A 7,032-nucleotide genomic window follows, 5' to 3' on the forward strand; every position below is an offset into this window, starting at 1 on the left:
AAAAAAAGAAGAAAGAAACAGTCCGCCTGTGCCCTGGAGAGGTGGGCGCTCCTGTGCTCCAGACCCCAGAGATGCTGCGCCTTTGCCTCCGGGGTCCAGCCCTTCTCGCGCCCAGGGTGTTCTCTGACAGCTCTGGGGTGGTGTATTTGCAGAACACAACCAATAGAAAGGGTCTGTCTCCCAACAGCTGTTTGACCTTTTGAAAAGCTGACAGGTCCAACCTGCTCCTGAACGCAGAAGGGGGGCAGGTGGTAAAACGGGGCGACCAGAAGGTGGAAGCCCATCTTTGTTGTTGCTCTCCTTTCTCAGTGATGCGTGGGTAACCATCGCATTACCTGTTGGATAACTTCTTGAAACTTGTCTGTCTGCTTCCTTCTGCTGCCTGGGCCAATAGAGCAGTAGTGGTCTGTTTTCAGCTTGCTTGTCTCAGCTTCCGTGCAAAATCTGATCATCTCCTTCAGGAGATTAGGAGTCTAGGGCAGGGAGCAGTTCAGGTCCTTGTTGCAGATACTAACAGTTATTTAACGTGACGCTTTACTGCAGTGCTCAAAAGTATTAACTCCCTCTTATTGAAAGTTACCTGTTGTTGTTTAGTCTCTAAATCGTGTCCGACTCTTTGCGACCCGATGGACTGTAGCCCGCCAGGCTCCTCTGCCCATGGGATTCTCCAGGCAAGAATACTGGAGTGGGTTGACATTTTCTTCTCCAGGGGATCTTCCCGACCCTGGGATGGAACCCACGTCTCCAGCATTGGCAGGCGGATTCTTTACCGCTGAGCCACCGCGGAAGCCTGGAAGTCTCTGCATTTCATAGAGTTTCACATGTACTATTTGATAATCGATTGAGGGATTCCCTGGTAAAGAATCCGCCTGCCGGTGCAGGAGACTCTGGAGACGCAGGTTCGATCCCTGAGTCGGGAAGATCCCCTGGAGGAGGAAATGGCAACCCACTCCAGTAATCTTGCCTGGAAAGTCCCATGGTCAGAGGAGCCTGGCGGGTTACAGTCCATGGGCTCACAAAGAGTCAGAACCGTTGGAAAACACACGCATGACTCGTTGTAGCTGTGATTACATAGGATTTAAAATGATTAATTTTAAGACTGTTTCATTAGTTGTGGTTCAAAATACTAAATTATAAAACACAAAATATTGAGACTCAGAATATAGATGTTTGTGTATCACCCGACGGTCGTGCTTTTTGGTGGCGATTTTGTACTGGTTTTCTAGAAATGGACATTTGATGCAGGAAGACAGTGAAAGGCTTGAAAACTCAGGTCCCCTTCTTTAGCCACGCTGTCAGCTTTATGTTTTACTGGGTTAGCAAAACTTCTTTCTTAGAGTGGGAAGAGATCTCAGTGCTTTTGGAGAAGGCAAGATTTTTTTTCCACTATTGAATTATAACATTTGTAAAACTTTTAAACATGTGCATGTTACAAGTGAGTACAGATTTTGTATGGGGCCGGAGGATATAGTGGTTGAAAGACTTCAGCAAAGCATCATGAAAAATAGGGTGATTTGGAAATCCATTAGACTGAAGTCTGTGAAATAATGGGAGCTCTAAAGTTCAATGCCATTTATTATTTAGACCCAGAGAACTACAGGAGGTGAAGGTCAGACAGACAGTGGATCTCCACTTTTCCCCTCGAATGTAAAGGTTATAGTGAGGGGAAATGAATTATATGCTGCGAAAGAAATAGCATCAGTCCTTATATCTGTACTTCAGTTATTCTTTAAAACCAGTTATCTTCATTTGTTCTGCCAGTTGGTTATTCTTACTTCTCTCTCCCGCTGAAAAGTACTTCACTGCATTGTAGTAATTATAACAGGACCCTTTCTGAATTACATATGAAAAGCGGGCACAGGTCGTTGAAACATACAAAATTCAAAAATCTAATTTTCACCTTTACTATGGCACCGGTTTTTTTCCTCACCACAACTACTAGAAAGGAGTAAGATTTTCTGCCTGTAAGCAGTGAATGGGGAGGAAGTGAAAGATAACAGCTTTGCAGGATAGCTATTGAAACCCTCACACTGACAATCCAGAGGGTTCTTTTTTTGGAGAAAAAAAAAAAAGGAATTAAACTTATAATATGGAAATTTTAAAAAGGTATCTAGTAGTTCAACATCATCTCTGATTATTTTCCTCATTTTATATTGAGAGGAAAAATGTAACTCAAAAAGCCAGATGACTTTTCCCAGGTTATTCAGCAGGGCACTTGTGGAGCTGGAAATGAGGTATTTGTTTGCTTCCAGTATTGATTGATCACATCAGAAAATAATAAATTGCATCTAGCTAAGGTATGTTAAACATTCACCAAGCTGAGAAGCATACTGTTTTGAAAAATTATTATTATTATTTAATCCTGAAAGAGGAATTTACCTTTTCCTGATCAGAATTTAAAATGCAAAGTCAGATTCACGTGCTTGACATTTTCCCTTGATGATTACTTTTGTCACAAGGCTTGTATCCGAGCAGATGGTCATGCTACTTGGAGTTTTCCACTCATTTGATATTTCCATGAGAAAACAATTTGCCAGAAGCCAGCCACAGCTACAGTTGTGCTGCAGATGATGCTAAACCCTGATTACCACAGACTTTTGCTTATAAAAGCTGATGGATATTGGTCTAGCCCTTTCCGATCCATATTTCCCTGAGTTAGGAAATTGAGGGACACCTTAGTCTTGTAGGAGTTGCAGCGGAGCAGAGTTAACAGACTCCAGTAATATCAACATTGAAGCAGTGTACTTCTGTAAATTTTTTTCTTAATAAAATCAAGCTATTTCTTAAGTACCAGCTGAAATAACTTATGATTTCTTTACAGATGTGCTAAGATTGTTTTTCCCACTGGTTGATTCTGATCATATCTCTGTTCACATCTAGCTGCATTTGTGATATCAGAAAATTATGAAATGGTTGACAATGTTGATTTAAGCTATATCCAAAAAAAAAAAATCTCACAGCAGGCCTTCAGCAAGAGAACCATCAGGTGAAAGATGATGTCTCTAATACTGCATGCACTGAATTACAACATAAAGTTCTTTGAGGTCCTTGAAAAGTGCACCGTGGACTTTTTCAGCTAGCTCTCTGTTTTTAAATGTTTACATGATTTCATATTGGAACTATATCACCACACCAGTGGTTGCTCTGGACCTGGTTTTATTGATAGCTGCCACTGAACAGTTTTCTTGAAATGATTCAAAGTGTTAGTTTTGTTTTTGTAGCTTTATTTTTGTGTCCTTTTTGCTACCTGGCATTAGATCATTTGGGTGTGTATTTTTCTCATTTTGTAATTTTAATATCAGTTCCATCAAAATTTCTGATATTATTGGGATCCTTTCCACCCAAAAATACGTTGGCATAGATTATGCCTATGTAAAAATAATTGATTATTGAGCACCAACTGTATGCAAAGCATCATTCTGAGCACCCAGCATGTATTCTCTGATTTAGTGCTTCTAATATCCTTATTGGATAAGGATTTATTACCCCCATTTTATAGTTGAGGAAACAGAAAAGGAGGCGAACTAACGTGCCTGACATTGAGTCCTGGGGGCAGGCTTCCCGGGTGGTGCAATGGTAAAGATTCCACCTGCCAGGGGAGGACGCAGGAGGCGTGCGTTCCATCCCTGGGTCAGGAGTACTCGGGGCAGGAGACAGAGTTTAAATCTAGAAAATTCTGATTATTGAGCCCGAATTTTCCTGAGATATGTATTTAAAGATTGTTCAGATTTATTTGCAGTTACTATGGGATTTCATTAATCCATCCTTTTAAACGGTATCAAATATACACTAATGTATAAGTGAAGAAAATGTAGCAATACTATAAAGATTATTGAAATAATGTTTGATGAAAGGCAAATAATTTAACAATTATCTAAAAAAACTGAAGGGGAAATACCTATAAAATAACCTATGTAAGTTATAGCGGATAACTGGCAAAACTTGAAAATAGACTCTGATTTCAATAACAGTGTTATATCATTGTTAAAGTACTTGGTTTGATAATTGAACTGTGGATTATACAAGAAAATGATCTTGTTCTTATACAGTGAAGTATTTGAGAGTGAAAGGAGCAATACTGTCTTAATCTCAATGGTTCCAGGGAAAAACGTGTATATAAAAAAATGAGGGAATGATTTTTTAAATGGGCCAAAATGTTAAGTAGTTGGTAACTCTTAGAAAAGGGTATACAGGAATTTCTCGTACTGTTCTTATAGTTTTTCTGTTTGAAATTATATCAAAAGAAAAAGTTGCCCTGAAATGAAGGTAGAAAACAGGAAATGAAGGTGTAACATTCTAAGAATTTTTTTTTTTTTTCTTCTTTTTGGAGGTTGGAAGAAGGTACTTGAGACCAATAGAAAATCTTACCAAACATAGCTTGACTTTCTCAAATTTTAAAATCTAGCCATTTGGAGCTCCCTGACTCTCCAACCAGGCCCAGTGTTTTCCTTGCCTCCTCTTAATGGGGCAGGGAATAAAGCATTAGTGTCTCTTAAAAGATAAGATAAAAAGACCACCCACTGGTAGTCACACTGAAAGTTAAATTGCCTAAAACCTTCACTACCATGCTAATATTGACTAATTTTTTAATTTTTATCTATTTTTGTCTGCACTGGGCTCTCCTTGCTGCTCACGGGCTTTCTCTGGCTGTGGAGTGTGTGGGTTTCTCATTGTGGTGGCTTCTGTAGCTGGGGAGCTCCGCTATAGAGTGCAGCTCAGCAGTTGTGGCGCCCGCGGTCAGCTGCCCTGCGGCGTGTGGAGTCTTCATGGACCAGGGATCTAAACGGTGTCTCCTGCAATGGATTCTTAACCACCGGACCACCAGGGAAGCCCTAAACTTGACTAATTTCTATGTCAGAACTCTGCAACCCTGCTTTCAAGGCAGCCCGGCCCGAACCCACCTTTCTGACTTTGTCTCCCGCCATCCCCACCAAACGTGGTCCGTTCCGGCAATGGCAGACCTCCTGTCTTGGTGCCTGCTGACCTTTTTGTCTCCCCACCTTTGTCCATGGACTGTTGGCTTCGCCTGGAATGCACTCCATTCTTTTCTTGCTGAAATTCTCTTCTGAGAAGCTGTCTTTCATCCTTACGCAGAATTAAATTTTCCTTTGTCTGTGCTGCCGTATCACAACGCTGTCTGCTTTCATTCAGCAATCCTTATTAAGCATATACTGTGAGCTAGAAACTGGGCCAGGGACTAGGGATTCAAAGGCACTTATGCTCTGGTAGCTAAGAGTGATTTGTAAACAAACAATCGTAAGTATTGTAACAGCGAAATGAACTTAGTGCTGTGAAAGCTACAGACTACCCTACACAACTTGGTCTTGAAGAAAAGGTTACAATGAAAGTCACAATGAGATACCATGTGCCCCCTATCAGGCCCCTTTCCAGACTGGAGATGTCCAGCACAATAATCTACTGGAAGAAGTTTTAAACAGTTGTAGTTGCCTGTGGGCTACCCAGTTAGGCATATTCAGTGGAAAGATAAAAAGGCTAGTCTGCAAGTCTAGATCTCAGGAGAGAGAGGCGGAGTCCAGGTATGTAACTCACACAGACCTGTGATTTTCCGTGTGCAAAGGCAGGAAGGACTTGGGGGCAGATTAGAATCTCTCAGGGTCACGTTGTTTTTCAAACCACCATCCCCTCTAGAGCCCAAGATCCTGCTTCCCCCTTCACTTCGGTGACATCTTTCCTGGCTTAAGAATAATTGTCGGAAGCGAGAGACGGTCTTGGTAGACACATGTCATGCGGGTGAACCACAGGGAAGCAGGAAGCAGAGTTGAGAAACACTGGTGGTGGTGTAGTTAAATGCTGGGGCGTGGATGAAAGCACTCAGGAAGAGTAAGATGACGAAGACGATGGGGTTGAAACCTCAAGGAGAGAGAGTTGTAAAGGGTGAGTGGAGAGAGAGGAGCCACTTTGAGGACAGATGAGGAGGAAGGAGAGCTGGGAGGCGGGGGCACAGAGACATCCCACTGTGGATGGGTGGGACCAGAGGCTGCCCAGAGGCAGGTGCCAACCCCACGAGGCTGCTGTTGTCCATTCGGGGCCAGTTCAGCCGGAAGGTGGTGGTAGGAGTCCAGCTGCCCAAAATTCAGGAGTGATGGGAGTCAAGGAGATTCCTCTTTCCAGGACGCCTCTAAAAAAGGGGAAGCAGAGACAGAGGGAGGTGGATTGAGGGGCAGGCAGACTCCAAATGGAAGATTTTTCTTTTTTCAAAACTGGGGCGGGGTGGGGGCAGGGACTCGGGTAGAAGTATGTTTGCTAAGGAAGAAGAAAGACTGGGTGGAGACCAATACATTAAAACTATAGGAGGCAGGACTTCCCTGGTGGTCCAGTGGTTAAGACTGTGTGCTTCTAATGCACGAGGCACAGGTTCGATTCCTGGTCAGGGAACTAAGATCCTACATGCTGTGCAGGGCAGCCAAAGAGGGGGAAAAAATTCTGAGCTCTAAAACAGTGAGAGAATAAATTTATGTTTAAAGAAAAAAAAAAAAAATGTGTAGGTGCCAAGATCCTTTTGAGGTGGTTGGTGTCGTTGAGGAGAAACTCTTGCTGGGTGGAGCTCCTTGAGGATGGGAATCATGCTTTATTCATCTCATAGCTCCCTGTACCTAGCACTCAGTATACATTTGGAAAATGTTTATAAAAACAAGTGAAGATTTACTTTTTAGAATTAACCTTTCCTGATTGATATAGTGGAATAACAGGGGGAAATCACTATTTTTTCCCCATAATTAACATTCTATATTGTACTCTTTGTAAGCAATCTATTTGCAACTTCATGTTCTTTGAAATAAAAGAGAAAAATCACGGAGAAGGCAATGGCACCCCACTCCAGTACTCTTGCCTGGAAAATCCCATGGATGGAGGAGCCTGGAAGGCTGCAGTCCATGGGGTCGCTGAGGGTCGGACATGACTGAACAACTTCACTTTCACTTTTCACTTTCATGCATTGGAGAAGGAAATGGCAACCCACTCCAGTGTTCTTGCCTGGAGAATCCCAGGGATGGGGGAGCCTGATGGGCTGCC

General features: G+C 42.5%; 1 protein-coding gene and 1 non-coding gene across 2 annotated transcripts in view; both read left to right on the forward strand.

The window, feature by feature from the left end:
• The window catches only part of RCAN3 (RCAN family member 3), a 33,779-nt gene that overhangs the window by 418 nt on the left and 26,329 nt on the right, over positions 1-7,032 (forward strand). The window lies entirely within an intron of this gene.
• On the forward strand, positions 6,324-6,396 carry TRNASTOP-CUA. The gene has a single exon. It is a non-coding gene; the product is annotated as a tRNA-Tyr (tRNA).

The sequence above is a fragment of the Bison bison genome, unplaced genomic scaffold, assembly GCF_000754665.1.
Source record: "Bison bison bison isolate TAMUID 2011002044 unplaced genomic scaffold, Bison_UMD1.0 scf7180017864516, whole genome shotgun sequence".
Lineage (NCBI taxonomy): Eukaryota > Metazoa > Chordata > Mammalia > Artiodactyla > Bovidae > Bison > Bison bison.